Source organism: Carassius auratus, unplaced genomic scaffold (assembly GCF_003368295.1).
Source record: "Carassius auratus strain Wakin unplaced genomic scaffold, ASM336829v1 scaf_tig00041162, whole genome shotgun sequence".
NCBI lineage: Eukaryota > Metazoa > Chordata > Actinopteri > Cypriniformes > Cyprinidae > Carassius > Carassius auratus.
This window is the reverse complement of record NW_020526633.1, coordinates 12,501-30,000: the sequence shown is the minus strand read 5'-3', so window position 1 is coordinate 30,000 and position 17,500 is coordinate 12,501. Positions and strand designations below refer to the sequence as shown.

Genomic DNA, 17,500 nt, shown 5'->3' with positions numbered 1-17,500 from the left:
CTCGCAGCCCGGTGAAACACACCAATTTGAAAAACTAATGGAATGCATAGTCGATATAAAAAGTTGGATGACGAGTAATTTCTTACTGCTAAATTCAGAAAAAACAGAGGTGTTAATCATAGGGCCTAAAAACTCTACTTGTAATAACCTAGAACACTGTCTAAGACTTGATGGTTGCTCTGTCAATTTTTCGTCATCAGTTAGGAACCTAGGTGTGCTACTTGATCGCAATCTTTCCTTAGAAAGCCACGTTTCTAGCATTTGTAAAACTGCATATTTTCATCTCAAAAATATATCTAAATTACGGCCTATGCTCTCAATGTCAAATGCAGAAATGTTAATCCATGCATTTATGACTTCAAGGTTAGACTACTGTAATGCTTTATTGGGTGGTTGTTCTGCACGCTTGGTAAACAAACTACAGCTAGTCCAAAATGCAGCAGCAAGAGTTCTTACTAGAACCAGGAAGTATGACCATATTAGCCCGGTCCTGTCCACACTGCACTGGCTCCCTATCAAACATCGTATAGATTTTAAAATATTGCTTATTACTTATAAAGCCCTGAATGGTTTAGCACCTCAGTATTTGAATGAGCTCCTTTTACATTATACTCCTCTACGTCCGCTACGTTCTCAAAACTCAGGCAATTTGATAATACCTAGAATATCAAAATCAACTGCGGGCGGCAGATCCTTTTCCTATTTGGCGCCTAAACTCTGGAATAACCTACCTAATATTGTTCGGGAGGCAGACACACTCTTGCAGTTTAAATCTAGATTAAAGACCCATCTCTTTAACCTGGCATACACATAACATACTAATATGCTTTTAATATCCAAATCCGTTAAAGGATTTTTAGGCTGCATTAATTAGGTAAACTGGAACCGGAACACTTCACATAACACCGTACTTTCTACATCATTAGAAGAATGGCATCTACGCTAATATTTGTCTGTTTCTCTCTTGTTCCGAGGTCACCGTGGCCACCAGATCCAGTCTGTGTCCAGATCAGAGGGTCACTGCAGTCACCCGGATCCAGTACGTATCCAGACCAGATGGTGGATCAGCACCTAGAAAGGACCTCTACTGCCCTGAAAGACAGCGGAGACCAGGACAACTAGAGCCCCAGATACAGATCCCCTGTAAAGACCTTGTCTCAGAGGAGCACCAGGACAAGACCACAGGAAACAGATGATTCTTCTGCACAATCTGACTTTGCTGCAGCCTGGAATTGAACTACTGGTTTCGTCTGGTCAGAGGAGAACTGGCCCCCCAACTGAGCCTGGTTTCTCCCAAGGTTTTTTTCTCCATTCTGTCACCGATGGAGTTTCGGTTCCTTGCCGCTGTCGCCTCTGGCTTGCTTAGTTGGGGTCACTTCATCTACAGCGATATCGTTGACTTGATTGCAAATTAAAACAGACACTATTTCAACTGAACAGAGATGACATCAATTAATTCAATGATGAACTGCCTTTAACTATCATTTTGCATTATTGAGACACTGTTTTCCAAATGAATGTTGTTCAGTGCTTTGGCGCAATGTATTTTGTTTAAAGCACTATATAAATAAAGGTGATTGATTGATTGATCTTGCATTGACTCTTTTTTTTTTTTTTTTTTTTTTGTTTGCAAGATTATTATATAATTCGTGAAAAATATCCACAAAGTTTAAAGCACCTGGTATTCCCAGGCAGTCTCCCATCCATGTACTAACCAGGCCCAAACCTGCTAATATTCAGAGATCGGCCATGTTTTGGCAAAATTGTTCTATACTAAGTGAAAATTTTCCAAAAAGCTTACAGCACCTGGTATTTCGAGACGGTCTCCCATCCAAGAACTAACCAGACCTAAACCTGCTAATATGCAGAGATCTTGCATTGACTCTTTTTTTTTGCAAGATTATTTATATAATTCGTGAAAAATATCCATGAAGTTTAAAGCACCTGGTATTCCCAGGCAGTCTCCCATCCATGTGCTAACCAGGCCCAAACCTGCTAATATGCAGAGATCGGCCATTGACTCTATGTTTTGGCAAAATTGTTCTATACTAAGTGAAAAATATCCAAATAGCTTACAGCACCTGGTATTCCCAGGCGGTCTCCCATCCAAGTACTAACCAGGCCCAAACCTGCTTAGCTTCCGAGATCAGACGAGATAAGGCATAGCCAGGTTGGTATGGCCGTAAGCGAAGACTGCTCCGAAGAGAGGGCTATTTAAAGTTCAGCCAATCTACTGGCCAGTACATTATATAAGTAGGAAAGAAAACCCAAAAGCTTAAAACGCCTGGTATTCCTAGGCGGTCTCTCATCCAAGTACTAACCAGACCTAAACCTGCTAAGATTCAGAGATCTGGCATTGACTCTTTTTTTTTTTTTTTTTGCAAGATTATTATATAATTCGTGAAAAATATCCAAAAAGTTTAAAGCACCTGGTATTCCCAGGCAGTCTCCCATCCATGTACTAACAAGGCCCAAACCTGCTAATATTCAGAGATCGGCCATTGACTCTTTTTTTTTTGCAAGATTATTATATAATTCATGAAAAATATCCACAAAGTTTAAAGCACCTGGTATTCCCAGGCAGTCTCCCATCCATGTACTAACCAGGCCCAAACCTGCTAATATTCAGAGATCGGCCATGTTTTGGCAAAATTGTTCTATACTAAGTGAAAATTTTCCAAAAAGCTTACAGCACCTGGTATTTCGAGACGGTCTCCCATCCAAGAACTAACCAGACCTAAACCTGCTAATATGCAGAGATCTTGTAAACATGTATGTTAGACCCTATACCATCTAAGCTCTTAAAAGAGGTGCTTCCAGAAGTCATAGGTCCTCTTCTGACTATTATTAATTCCTCATTGTTATTAGGACATGTCCCCAAAACCTTCAAACTGGCTGTTATTAAGCCTCTCATAAAAAAGCCACAACTTGACCCCAGAGAACTAGTTAATTATAGACCAATCTCGAATCTCCCTTTTCTGTCCAAGATACTAGAAAAGGTGGTATCCTCACAATTATATTCCTTCTTAGAGAAAAATGGTATATGTGAGGATTTCCAGTCAGGATTTAGACCGTATCATAGTACTGAAACTGCTCTCCTTAGAGTTACAAATGATCTGCTCTTATCATCTGATCGTGGGTGTATCTCTCTATTAGTTTTATTGGATCTTAGTGCTGCGTTTGACACAATTGACCACAACATTCTTTTGCATAGACTTGAACACTTTGTTGGCATCAGTGGAAGTGCATTAGCATGGTTTAAATCGTACTTATATGACCGCCATCAGTTCGTAGCAGTGAATGAAGATGTATCATATCGATCACAAGTGCAGTATGGAGTACCTCAAGGCTCAGTTCTAGGGCCGCTACTCTTCACGCTTTATATGTTACCCTTGGGAGATATCATCAGGAAACATGGTGTTAGCTTTCACTGTTATGCTGATGATACGCAGCTCTATATTTCCTCGCAGCCCGGTGAAACACACCAATTTGAAAAACTAATGGAATGCATAGTCGATATAAAAAGTTGGATGACGAGTAATTTCTTACTGCTAAATTCAGAAAAAACAGAGGTGTTAATCATAGGGCCTAAAAACTCTACTTGTAATAACCTAGAACACTGTCTAAGACTTGATGGTTGCTCTGTCAATTTTTCGTCATCAGTTAGGAACCTAGGTGTGCTACTTGATCGCAATCTTTCCTTAGAAAGCCACGTTTCTAGCATTTGTAAAACTGCATATTTTCATCTCAAAAATATATCTAAATTACGGCCTATGCTCTCAATGTCAAATGCAGAAATGTTAATCCATGCATTTATGACTTCAAGGTTAGACTACTGTAATGCTTTATTGGGTGGTTGTTCTGCACGCTTGGTAAACAAACTACAGCTAGTCCAAAATGCAGCAGCAAGAGTTCTTACTAGAACCAGGAAGTATGACCATATTAGCCCGGTCCTGTCCACACTGCACTGGCTCCCTATCAAACATCGTATAGATTTTAAAATATTGCTTATTACTTATAAAGCCCTGAATGGTTTAGCACCTCAGTATTTGAATGAGCTCCTTTTACATTATACTCCTCTACGTCCGCTACGTTCTCAAAACTCAGGCAATTTGATAATACCTAGAATATCAAAATCAACTGCGGGCGGCAGATCCTTTTCCTATTTGGCGCCTAAACTCTGGAATAACCTACCTAATATTGTTCGGGAGGCAGACACACTCTTGCAGTTTAAATCTAGATTAAAGACCCATCTCTTTAACCTGGCATACACATAACATACTAATATGCTTTTAATATCCAAATCCGTTAAAGGATTTTTAGGCTGCATTAATTAGGTAAACTGGAACCGGAACACTTCACATAACACCGTACTTTCTACATCATTAGAAGAATGGCATCTACGCTAATATTTGTCTGTTTCTCTCTTGTTCCGAGGTCACCGTGGCCACCAGATCCAGTCTGTGTCCAGATCAGAGGGTCACTGCAGTCACCCGGATCCAGTACGTATCCAGACCAGATGGTGGATCAGCACCTAGAAAGGACCTCTACTGCCCTGAAAGACAGCGGAGACCAGGACAACTAGAGCCCCAGATACAGATCCCCTGTAAAGACCTTGTCTCAGAGGAGCACCAGGACAAGACCACAGGAAACAGATGATTCTTCTGCACAATCTGACTTTGCTGCAGCCTGGAATTGAACTACTGGTTTCGTCTGGTCAGAGGAGAACTGGCCCCCCAACTGAGCCTGGTTTCTCCCAAGGTTTTTTTCTCCATTCTGTCACCGATGGAGTTTCGGTTCCTTGCCGCTGTCGCCTCTGGCTTGCTTAGTTGGGGTCACTTCATCTACAGCGATATCGTTGACTTGATTGCAAATTAAAACAGACACTATTTCAACTGAACAGAGATGACATCAATTAATTCAATGATGAACTGCCTTTAACTATCATTTTGCATTATTGAGACACTGTTTTCCAAATGAATGTTGTTCAGTGCTTTGGCGCAATGTATTTTGTTTAAAGCACTATATAAATAAAGGTGATTGATTGATTGATCTTGCATTGACTCTTTTTTTTTGCAAGATTATTTATATAATTCGTGAAAAATATCCATGAAGTTTAAAGCACCTGGTATTCCCAGGCAGTCTCCCATCCATGTACTAACAAGGCCCAAACCTGCTAATATTCAGAGATCGGCCATTGACTCTTTTTTTTTGCAAGATTATTATATAATTTATGAAAAATATCCACAAAGTTTAAAGCACCTGGTATTCCCAGGCAGTCTCCCATCCATGTACTAACAAGGCCCAAACCTGCTAATATTCAGAGATCGGCTATTGACTCTTTTTTTTGCAAGATTATTATATAATTCATGAAAAATATCCAAAAAGTTTAAAGCACCTGGTATTCCCAGGCAGTCTCCCATCCATGTACTAACAAGGCCCAAACCTGCTAATATTCAGAGATCGGCCATTGACTCTTTTTTTGCAAGATTATTATATAATTCATGAAAAATATCCACAAAGTTTAAAGCACCTGGTATTCCCAGGCAGTCTCCCATCCATGTACTAACCAGGCCCAAACCTGCTAATATTCAGAGAACGGCCATGTTTTGGCAAAATTGGTCTATACTTAGTGAAAATTTTCCAAAAAGCTTACAGCACCTGGTATTTCAAGGCGGTCTCCCATCCAAGTACTTACAATGCCCAAACCTGCTAATATGCAGAGATCGGCCATTGACTCTATGTTTTGGCAAAATTGTTCTATACTAAGTGAAAAATTTCCAAAAAGCTTACAGCACCTGGTATTCCCAGGCGGTCTCCCATCCAAGTACTAACCAGGCCCAAACCTGCTTAGCTTCCGAGATCAGACGAGATCGGGCATAGCCAGGTTGGTATGGCCATAAGTGAAGACTGCTCCGAAGAGAGGGCTATTTAAAGTTCAGCCAATCTACTGGCCAGTACATTATATAAGTAGGAAAGAAAACCCAAAAGCTTAAAACGCCTGGTATTCCTAGGCAGTCTCTCATCCAAGTACTAACCAGACCTAAACCTGCTAAGATTCAGAGATCTGGCATTGACTCTTTTTTTTTTTTTTTTTTTTTTGTTTGCAAGATTATTATATAATTCGTGAAAAATATCCAAAAAGTTTAAAGCACCTGGTATTCCCAGGCAGTCTCCCATCCATCTACTAACAAGGCCCAAACCTGCTAATATTCAGAGACCGGCCATTGACTCTTTTTTTTTTTGCAAGATTAATATATAATTCATGAAAAATATCCACAAAGTTTAAAGCACCTGGTATTCCCAGGCAGTCTCCCATCCATGTACTAACAAGGCCCAAACCTGCTAATATTCAGAGATCGGCCATTGACTCTATGTTTTGGCAAAATTGTTCTACACTAAGTGAAAAATTTCCAAAAAGTTTACAGCACCTGGTATTCCCAGGCGGTCTCCCATCCAAGTACTAACCAGGCCCAAACCTGCTTAGCTTCCGAGATCAGACGAGATCTGGCATAGCCAGGTTGGTACGGCCGTAAGCGAAGACTGCTCCGAAGAGAGGGCTATTTAAAGTTCAGCCAATCTACTGGCCAGTATATTTTATAAGTAGGAAAGAAAACCCAAAAGCTTAAAACGCCTGGTATTCCTAGGCGGTCTCTCATCCAAGTACTAACCAGACCTAAACCTGCTAAGATTCAGAGATCTGGCATTGACTCTTTTTTTTTTTTTTTTTTTTTTTTTTTTTTGCAAGATTATTATATAATTCGTGAAAAATATCCAAAAAGTTTAAAGCACCTGGTATTCCCAGGCAGTCTCCCATCCATCTACTAACAAGGCCCAAACCTGCTAATATTCAGAGATCGGCCATTGACTCTTTTTTTTTTTGCAAGATTAATATATAATTAATGAAAAATATCCACAAAGTTTAAAGCACCTGGTATTCCCAGGCAGTCTCCCATCCATGTACTAACAAGGCCCAAACCTGCTAATATTCAGAGATCGGCCATTGACTCTTTTTTTTTTGCAAGATTAATATATAATTCATGAAAAATATCCACAAAGTTTAAAGCACCTGGTATTCCCAGGCAGTCTCCCATCCATGTACTAACAAGGCCCAAACCTGCTAATATTCAGAGATCGGCCATTGACTCTTTTTTTTGCAAGATTATTATATAATTCATGAAAAATATCCAAAAAGTTTAAAGCACCTGGTATTCCCAGGCAGTCTCCAATCCATGTACTAACAAGGCCCAAACCTCCTAATATTCAGAGATCGGCCATTGACTCTTTTTTTTTTTTGCAAGATTATTATATAATTCATGAAAAATATCCACAAAGTTTAAAGCACCTGGTATTCCCAGGCAGTCTCCCATCCATGTACTAACAAGGCCCAAACCTGCTAATATGCAGAGATCGGCCATTGACTCTATGTTTTGGCAAAATTGTTCTATACTAAGTGAAAAATATCCAAATAGCTTACAGCACCTGGTGTTCCCAGGCGGTCTCCCATCCAAGTACTAACCAGGCCCAAACCTGCTTAGCTTCCGAGATCAGACGAGATAAGGCATAGCCAGGTTGGTATGGCCGTAAGCGAAGACTGCTCCGAAGAGAGGGCTATTTAAAGTTCAGCCAATCTACTGGCCAGTACATTATATAAGTAGGAAAGAAAACCCAAAAGCTTAAAACGCCTGGTATTCCTAGGCGGTCTCTCATCCAAGTACTAACCAGACCTAAACCTGCTAAGATTCAGAGATCTGGCATTGACTCTTTTTTTTGTTTTTTTTTTTTTTGTTTGCAAGATTATTATATAATTCGTGAAAAATATCCAAAAAGTTTAAAGCACCTGGTATTCCCAGGCAGTCTCCCATCCATGTACTAACAAGGCCCAAACCTGCTAATATTCAGAGATCGGCCATTGACTCTTTTTTTTTGCAAGATTATTATATAATTCATGAAAAATATCCACAAAGTTTAAAGCACCTGGTATTCCCAGGCAGTCTCCCATCCATGTACTAACCAGGCCCAAACCTGCTAATATTCAGAGATCGGCCATGTTTTGGCAAAATTGTTCTATACTAAGTGAAAATTTTCCAAAAAGCTTACAGCACCTGGTATTTCAAGGCGGTCTCCCATCCAAGTACTAACCAGACCTAAACCTGCTAATATGCAGAGATCGGGCATTGACTCTTTTTTTTTTTTGCAAGATTATTATATAATTCGTGAAAAATATCCAAAAAGTTTAAAGCACCTGGTATTCCCAGACAGTCTCCCATCCATGTACTAACAAGGCCCAAACCTGCTAATATTCAGAGATCGGCTATTGACTCTTTTTTTTTGCAAGATTATTATATAATTTGTGAAAAATATCCAAAAAGTTTAAAGCACCTGGTATTCCCAGGCAGTCTCCCATCCATGTACTTACAAGGCCCAAACCTGCTAATATGCAGAGATCGGCCATTGACTCTATGTTTTGGCAAAATTGTTCTATACTAAGTGAAAAATTTCCAAAAAGCTTACAGCACCTGGTATTCCCAGGCGGTCTCCCATCCAAGTACTAACCAGGCCCAAACCTGCTTAGCTTCCGAGATCAGACGAGATCGGGCATAGCCAGGTTGGTATGGCCGTAAGCGAAGACTGCTCCGAAGAGAGGGCTATTTAAAGTTCAGCCAATCTACTGGCCAGTACATTATATAAGTAGGAAAGAAAACCCAAAAGCTTAAAACGCCTGGTATTCCTAGGCGGTCTCTCATCCAAGTACTAACCAGACCTAAACCTGCTAAGATTCAGAGATCTGGCATTGACTCTTTTTTTTTTTGTTTTTTTTTTGTTTGCAAGATTATTATATAATTCGTGAAAAATATCCACAAAGTTTAAAGCACCTGGTATTCCCAGGCAGTCTCCCATCCATGTACTAACCAGGCCCAAACCTGCTAATATTCAGAGATCGGCCATGTTTTGGCAAAATTGTTCTATACTAAGTGAAAATTTTCCAAAAAGCTTACAGCACCTGGTATTTCGAGACGGTCTCCCATCCAAGAACTAACCAGACCTAAACCTGCTAATATGCAGAGATCTTGCATTGACTCTTTTTTTTTGCAAGATTATTTATATAATTCGTGAAAAATATCCATGAAGTTTAAAGCACCTGGTATTCCCAGGCAGTCTCCCATCCATGTACTAACCAGGCCCAAACCTGCTAATATTCAGAGATCGGCCATGTTTTGGCAAAATTGTTCTATACTAAGTGAAAATTTTCCAAAAAGCTTACAGCACCTGGTATTTCGAGACGGTCTCCCATCCAAGAACTAACCAGACCTAAACCTGCTAATATGCAGAGATCTTGCATTGACTCTTTTTTTTTGCAAGATTATTTATATAATTCGTGAAAAATATCCATGAAGTTTAAAGCACCTGGTATTCCCAGGCAGTCTCCCATCCATGTACTAACAAGGCCCAAACCTGCTAATATGCAGAGATCGGCCATTGACTCTATGTTTTGGCAAAATTGTTCTACACTAAGTGAAAAATTTCCAAAAAGTTTACAGCACCTGGTATTCCCAGGCGGTCTCCCATCCAAGTACTAACCAGGCCCAAACCTGCTTAGCTTCCGAGATCAGACGAGATCTGGCATAGCCAGGTTGGTACGGCCGTAAGCGAAGACTGCTCCGAAGAGAGGGCTATTTAAAGTTCAGCCAATCTACTGGCCAGTATATTTTATAAGTAGGAAAGAAAACCCAAAAGCTTAAAACGCCTGGTATTCCTAGGCGGTCTCTCATCCAAGTACTAACCAGACCTAAACCTGCTAAGATTCAGAGATCTGGCATTGACTCTTTTTTTTTTTTTTTTTTTTTTTGTTTGCAAGATTATTATATAATTCGTGAAAAATATCCAAAAAGTTTAAAGCACCTGGTATTCCCAGGCAGTCTCCCATCCATCTACTAACAAGGCCCAAACCTGCTAATATTCAGAGATCGGCCATTGACTCTTTTTTTTTTTGCAAGATTAATATATAATTAATGAAAAATATCCACAAAGTTTAAAGCACCTGGTATTCCCAGGCAGTCTCCCATCCATGTACTAACAAGGCCCAAACCTGTTAATATTCAGAGATCGGCCATTGACTCTTTTTTTTTTTGCAAGATTAATATATAATTCATGAAAAATATCCACAAAGTTTAAAGCACCTGGTATTCCCAGGCAGTCTCCCATCCATGTACTAACAAGGCCCAAACCTGCTAATATTCAGATATCGGCCATTGACTCTTTTTTTTGCAAGATTATTATATAATTAATGAAAAATATCCAAAAAGTTTAAAGCACCTGGTATTCCCAGGCAGTCTCCAATCCATGTACTAACAAGGCCCAAACCTCCTAATATTCAGAGATCGGCCATTGACTCTTTTTTTTTTGTAAGATTATTATATAATTCATGAAAAATATCCACAAAGTTTAAAGCACCTGGTATTCCCAGGCAGTCTCCCATCCATGTACTAACAAGGCCCAAACCTGCTAATATGCAGAGATCGGCCATTGACTCTATGTTTTGGCAAAATTGTTCTATACTAAGTGAAAAATATCCAAATAGCTTACAGCACCTGGTGTTCCCAGGCGGTCTCCCATCCAAGTACTAACCAGGCCCAAACCTGCTTAGCTTCCGAGATCAGACGAGATAAGGCATAGCCAGGTTGGTATGGCCGTAAGCGAAGACTGCTCCGAAGAGAGGGCTATTTAAAGTTCAGCCAATCTACTGGCCAGTACATTATATAAGTAGGAAAGAAAACCCAAAAGCTTAAAACGCCTGGTATTCCTAGGCGGTCTCTCATCCAAGTACTAACCAGACCTAAACCTGCTAAGATTCAGAGATCTGGCATTGACTCTTTTTTTTTGTTTGTTTTTTTTGTTTGCAAGATTATTATATAATTCGTGAAAAATATCCAAAAAGTTTAAAGCACCTGGTATTCCCAGGCAGTCTCCCATCCATGTACTAACAAGGCCCAAACCTGCTAATATTCAGAGATCGGCCATTGACTCTTTTTTTTTTGCAAGATTATTATATAATTCATGAAAAATATCCACAAAGTTTAAAGCACCTGGTATTCCCAGGCAGTCTCCCATCCATGTACTAACCAGGCCCAAACCTGCTAATATTCAGAGATCGGCCATGTTTTGGCAAAATTGTTCTATACTAAGTGAAAATTTTCCAAAAAGCTTACAGCACCTGGTATTTCAAGGCGGTCTCCCATCCAAGTACTAACCAGACCTAAACCTGCTAATATGCAGAGATCGGGCATTGACTCTTTTTTTTTTGCAAGATTATTATATAATTCGTGAAAAATATAAAAAAGTTTAAAGCACCTGGTATTCCCAGACAGTCTCCCATCCATGTACTAACAAGGCCCAAACCTGCTAATATTCAGAGATCGGCTATTGACTCTTTTTTTTTGCAAGATTATTATATAATTTGTGAAAAATATCCAAAAAGTTTAAAGCACCTGGTATTCCCAGGCAGTCTCCCATCCATGTGCTAACCAGGCCCAAACCTGCTAATATGCAGAGATCGGCCATTGACTCTATGTTTTGGCAAAATTGTTCTATACTAAGTAAAAAATATCCAAATAGCTTACAGCACCTGGTATTCCAAGGCGGTCTCCCATCCAAGTACTAACCAGGCCCAAACCTGCTTAGCTTCCGAGATCAGACGAGATAAGGCATAGCCAGGTTGGTATGGCCGTAAGCGAAGACTGCTCCGAAGAGAGGGCTATTTAAAGTTCAGCCAATCTACTGGCCAGTACATTATATAAGTAGGAAAGAAAACCCAAAAGCTTAAAACGCCTGGTATTCCTAGGCGGTCTCTCATCCAAGTACTAACCAGACCTAAACCTGCTAAGATTCAGAGATCTGGCATTGACTCTTTTTTTTTTTTTTTTTTTTTTTTGCAAGATTATTATATAATTCGTGAAAAATATCCAAAAAGTTTAAAGCACCTGGTATTCCCAGGCAGTCTCCCATCCATGTACTAACAAGGCCCAAACCTGCTAATATTCAGAGATCGGCCATTGACTCTTTTTTTTTTGCAAGATTATTATATAATTCATGAAAAATATCCACAAAGTTTAAAGCACCTGGTATTCCCAGGCAGTCTCCCATCCATGTACTAACCAGGCCCAAACCTGCTAATATTCAGAGATCGGCCATGTTTTGGCAAAATTGTTCTATACTAAGTGAAAATTTTCCAAAAAGCTTACAGCACCTGGTATTTCGAGACGGTCTCCCATCCAAGAACTAACCAGACCTAAACCTGCTAATATGCAGAGATCTTGTAAACATGTATGTTAGACCCTATACCATCTAAGCTCTTAAAAGAGGTGCTTCCAGAAGTCATAGGTCCTCTTCTGACTATTATTAATTCCTCATTGTTATTAGGACATGTCCCCAAAACCTTCAAACTGGCTGTTATTAAGCCTCTCATAAAAAAGCCACAACTTGACCCCAGAGAACTAGTTAATTATAGACCAATCTCGAATCTCCCTTTTCTGTCCAAGATACTAGAAAAGGTGGTATCCTCACAATTATATTCCTTCTTAGAGAAAAATGGTATATGTGAGGATTTCCAGTCAGGATTTAGACCGTATCATAGTACTGAAACTGCTCTCCTTAGAGTTACAAATGATCTGCTCTTATCATCTGATCGTGGGTGTATCTCTCTATTAGTTTTATTGGATCTTAGTGCTGCGTTTGACACAATTGACCACAACATTCTTTTGCATAGACTTGAACACTTTGTTGGCATCAGTGGAAGTGCATTAGCATGGTTTAAATCGTACTTATATGACCGCCATCAGTTCGTAGCAGTGAATGAAGATGTATCATATCGATCACAAGTGCAGTATGGAGTACCTCAAGGCTCAGTTCTAGGGCCGCTACTCTTCACGCTTTATATGTTACCCTTGGGAGATATCATCAGGAAACATGGTGTTAGCTTTCACTGTTATGCTGATGATACGCAGCTCTATATTTCCTCGCAGCCCGGTGAAACACACCAATTTGAAAAACTAATGGAATGCATAGTCGATATAAAAAGTTGGATGACGAGTAATTTCTTACTGCTAAATTCAGAAAAAACAGAGGTGTTAATCATAGGGCCTAAAAACTCTACTTGTAATAACCTAGAACACTGTCTAAGACTTGATGGTTGCTCTGTCAATTTTTCGTCATCAGTTAGGAACCTAGGTGTGCTACTTGATCGCAATCTTTCCTTAGAAAGCCACGTTTCTAGCATTTGTAAAACTGCATTTTTCCATCTCAAAAATATATCTAAATTACGGCCTATGCTCTCAATGTCAAATGCAGAAATGTTAATCCATGCATTTATGACTTCAAGGTTAGACTACTGTAATGCTTTATTGGGTGGTTGTTCTGCACGCTTGGTAAACAAACTACAGCTAGTCCAAAATGCAGCAGCAAGAGTTCTTACTAGAACCAGGAAGTATGACCATATTAGCCCGGTCCTGTCCACACTGCACTGGCTCCCTATCAAACATCGTATAGATTTTAAAATATTGCTTATTACTTATAAAGCCCTGAATGGTTTAGCACCTCAGTATTTGAATGAGCTCCTTTTACATTATACTCCTCTACGTCCGCTACGTTCTCAAAACTCAGGCAATTTGATAATACCTAGAATATCAAAATCAACTGCGGGCGGCAGATCCTTTTCCTATTTGGCGCCTAAACTCTGGAATAACCTACCTAATATTGTTCGGGAGGCAGACACACTCTTGCAGTTTAAATCTAGATTAAAGACCCATCTCTTTAACCTGGCATACACATAACATACTAATATGCTTTTAATATCCAAATCCGTTAAAGGATTTTTAGGCTGCATTAATTAGGTAAACTGGAACCGGAACACTTCACATAACACCGTACTTTCTACATCATTAGAAGAATGGCATCTACGCTAATATTTGTCTGTTTCTCTCTTGTTCCGAGGTCACCGTGGCCACCAGATCCAGTCTGTGTCCAGATCAGAGGGTCACTGCAGTCACCCGGATCCAGTACGTATCCAGACCAGATGGTGGATCAGCACCTAGAAAGGACCTCTACTGCCCTGAAAGACAGCGGAGACCAGGACAACTAGAGCCCCAGATACAGATCCCCTGTAAAGACCTTGTCTCAGAGGAGCACCAGGACAAGACCACAGGAAACAGATGATTCTTCTGCACAATCTGACTTTGCTGCAGCCTGGAATTGAACTACTGGTTTCGTCTGGTCAGAGGAGAACTGGCCCCCCAACTGAGCCTGGTTTCTCCCAAGGTTTTTTTCTCCATTCTGTCACCGATGGAGTTTCGGTTCCTTGCCGCTGTCGCCTCTGGCTTGCTTAGTTGGGGTCACTTCATCTACAGCGATATCGTTGACTTGATTGCAAATTAAAACAGACACTATTTCAACTGAACAGAGATGACATCAATTAATTCAATGATGAACTGCCTTTAACTATCATTTTGCATTATTGAGACACTGTTTTCCAAATGAATGTTGTTCAGTGCTTTGGCGCAATGTATTTTGTTTAAAGCACTATATAAATAAAGGTGATTGATTGATTGATCTTGCATTGACTCTTTTTTTTTGCAAGATTATTTATATAATTCGTGAAAAATATCCATGAAGTTTAAAGCACCTGGTATTCCCAGGCAGTCTCCCATCCATGTACTAACAAGGCCCAAACCTGCTAATATTCAGAGATCGGCCATTGACTCTTTTTTTTTGCAAGATTATTATATAATTTATGAAAAATATCCACAAAGTTTAAAGCACCTGGTATTCCCAGGCAGTCTCCCATCCATGTACTAACAAGGCCCAAACCTGCTAATATTCAGAGATCGGCTATTGACTCTTTTTTTTGCAAGATTATTATATAATTCATGAAAAATATCCAAAAAGTTTAAAGCACCTGGTATTCCCAGGAAGTCTCCCATCCATGTACTAACAAGGCCCAAACCTGCTAATATTCAGAGATCGGCCATTGACTCTTTTTTTGCAAGATTATTATATAATTCATGAAAAATATCCACAAAGTTTAAAGCACCTGGTATTCCCAGGCAGTCTCCCATCCATGTACTAACCAGGCCCAAACCTGCTAATATTCAGAGAACGGCCATGTTTTGGCAAAATTGGTCTATACTTAGTGAAAATTTTCCAAAAAGCTTACAGCACCTGGTATTTCAAGGCGGTCTCCCATCCAAGTACTTACAATGCCCAAACCTGCTAATATGCAGAGATCGGCCATTGACTCTATGTTTTGGCAAAATTGTTCTATACTAAGTGAAAAATTTCCAAAAAGCTTACAGCACCTGGTATTCCCAGGCGGTCTCCCATCCAAGTACTAACCAGGCCCAAACCTGCTTAGCTTCCGAGATCAGACGAGATCGGGCATAGCCAGGTTGGTATGGCCATAAGTGAAGACTGCTCCGAAGAGAGGGCTATTTAAAGTTCAGCCAATCTACTGGCCAGTACATTATATAAGTAGGAAAGAAAACCCAAAAGCTTAAAACGCCTGGTATTCCTAGGCAGTCTCTCATCCAAGTACTAACCAGACCTAAACCTGCTAAGATTCAGAGATCTGGCATTGACTCTTTTTTTTTTTTTTTTTTTTGTTTGTTTGCAAGATTATTATATAATTCGTGAAAAATATCCAAAAAGTTTAAAGCACCTGGTATTCCCAGGCAGTCTCCCATCCATCTACTAACAAGGCCCAAACCTGCTAATATTCAGAGACCGGCCATTGACTCTTTTTTTTTTTGCAAGATTAATATATAATTCATGAAAAATATCCACAAAGTTTAAAGCACCTGGTATTCCCAGGCAGTCTCCCATCCATGTACTAACAAGGCCCAAACCTGCTAATATTCAGAGATCGGCCATTGACTCTTTTTTTTTTGCAAGATTATTATATAATTCATGAAAAATATCCACAAAGTTTAAAGCACCTGGTATTCCCAGGCAGTCTCCCATCCATGTACTAACCAGGCCCAAACCTGCTAATATTCAGAGATCGGCCATGTTTTGGCAAAATTGTTCTATACTAAGTGAAAATTTTCCAAAAAGCTTACAGCACCTGGTATTTCGAGACGGTCTCCCATCCAAGAACTAACCAGACCTAAACCTGCTAATATGCAGAGATCTTGTAAACATGTATGTTAGACCCTATACCATCTAAGCTCTTAAAAGAGGTGCTTCCAGAAGTCATAGGTCCTCTTCTGACTATTATTAATTCCTCATTGTTATTAGGACATGTCCCCAAAACCTTCAAACTGGCTGTTATTAAGCCTCTCATAAAAAAGCCACAACTTGACCCCAGAGAACTAGTTAATTATAGACCAATCTCGAATCTCCCTTTTCTGTCCAAGATACTAGAAAAGGTGGTATCCTCACAATTATATTCCTTCTTAGAGAAAAATGGTATATGTGAGGATTTCCAGTCAGGATTTAGACCGTATCATAGTACTGAAACTGCTCTCCTTAGAGTTACAAATGATCTGCTCTTATCATCTGATCGTGGGTGTATCTCTCTATTAGTTTTATTGGATCTTAGTGCTGCGTTTGACACAATTGACCACAACATTCTTTTGCATAGACTTGAACACTTTGTTGGCATCAGTGGAAGTGCATTAGCATGGTTTAAATCGTACTTATATGACCGCCATCAGTTCGTAGCAGTGAATGAAGATGTATCATATCGATCACAAGTGCAGTATGGAGTACCTCAAGGCTCAGTTCTAGGGCCGCTACTCTTCACGCTTTATATGTTACCCTTGGGAGATATCATCAGGAAACATGGTGTTAGCTTTCACTGTTATGCTGATGATACGCAGCTCTATATTTCCTCGCAGCCCGGTGAAACACACCAATTTGAAAAACTAATGGAATGCATAGTCGATATAAAAAGTTGGATGACGAGTAATTTCTTACTGCTAAATTCAGAAAAAACAGAGGTGTTAATCATAGGGCCTAAAAACTCTACTTGTAATAACCTAGAACACTGTCTAAGACTTGATGGTTGCTCTGTCAATTTTTCGTCATCAGTTAGGAACCTAGGTGTGCTACTTGATCGCAATCTTTCCTTAGAAAGCCACGTTTCTAGCATTTGTAAAACTGCATTTTTCCATCTCAAAAATATATCTAAATTACGGCCTATGCTCTCAATGTCAAATGCAGAAATGTTAATCCATGCATTTATGACTTCAAGGTTAGACTACTGTAATGCTTTATTGGGTGGTTGTTCTGCACGCTTGGTAAACAAACTACAGCTAGTCCAAAATGCAGCAGCAAGAGTTCTTACTAGAACCAGGAAGTATGACCATATTAGCCCGGTCCTGTCCACACTGCACTGGCTCCCTATCAAACATCGTATAGATTTTAAAATATTGCTTATTACTTATAAAGCCCTGAATGGTTTAGCACCTCAGTATTTGAATGAGCTCCTTTTACATTATACTCCTCT

The 17,500-nt window shown here is 39.7% G+C and overlaps 9 non-coding genes across 9 annotated transcripts; all 9 read right to left on the bottom strand.

The window, feature by feature from the left end:
• Nucleotides 1–2,069: 2,069 nt before the first annotated feature.
• On the bottom strand, nt 2,070–2,188 carry LOC113085018 (5S ribosomal RNA). Its single transcript, XR_003283949.1, has one exon. It is a non-coding gene; the product is annotated as a 5S ribosomal RNA (ribosomal RNA).
• Nucleotides 2,189–5,786: 3,598 nt separating this feature from the next.
• LOC113085009 (5S ribosomal RNA) lies at nt 5,787–5,905 on the bottom strand. The gene has a single exon (XR_003283940.1). It is a non-coding gene; the product is annotated as a 5S ribosomal RNA (ribosomal RNA).
• A 514-nt stretch (nt 5,906–6,419) lies between these two features.
• On the bottom strand, nt 6,420–6,538 carry LOC113085031 (5S ribosomal RNA). Its single transcript, XR_003283962.1, has one exon. It is a non-coding gene; the product is annotated as a 5S ribosomal RNA (ribosomal RNA).
• A 932-nt stretch (nt 6,539–7,470) lies between these two features.
• Nucleotides 7,471–7,589, bottom strand: LOC113085023 (5S ribosomal RNA). The gene has a single exon (XR_003283954.1). It is a non-coding gene; the product is annotated as a 5S ribosomal RNA (ribosomal RNA).
• A 918-nt stretch (nt 7,590–8,507) lies between these two features.
• On the bottom strand, nt 8,508–8,626 carry LOC113085037 (5S ribosomal RNA). Its single transcript, XR_003283967.1, has one exon. It is a non-coding gene; the product is annotated as a 5S ribosomal RNA (ribosomal RNA).
• A 907-nt stretch (nt 8,627–9,533) lies between these two features.
• On the bottom strand, nt 9,534–9,652 carry LOC113085030 (5S ribosomal RNA). The gene has a single exon (XR_003283961.1). It is a non-coding gene; the product is annotated as a 5S ribosomal RNA (ribosomal RNA).
• A 928-nt stretch (nt 9,653–10,580) lies between these two features.
• Nucleotides 10,581–10,699, bottom strand: LOC113085022 (5S ribosomal RNA). Its single transcript, XR_003283953.1, has one exon. It is a non-coding gene; the product is annotated as a 5S ribosomal RNA (ribosomal RNA).
• Nucleotides 10,700–11,614: 915 nt separating this feature from the next.
• Nucleotides 11,615–11,733, bottom strand: LOC113085038 (5S ribosomal RNA). Its single transcript, XR_003283968.1, has one exon. It is a non-coding gene; the product is annotated as a 5S ribosomal RNA (ribosomal RNA).
• A 3,605-nt stretch (nt 11,734–15,338) lies between these two features.
• Nucleotides 15,339–15,457, bottom strand: LOC113085008 (5S ribosomal RNA). Its single transcript, XR_003283939.1, has one exon. It is a non-coding gene; the product is annotated as a 5S ribosomal RNA (ribosomal RNA).
• Between the last annotated feature and the right edge of the window lie 2,043 nt (nt 15,458–17,500).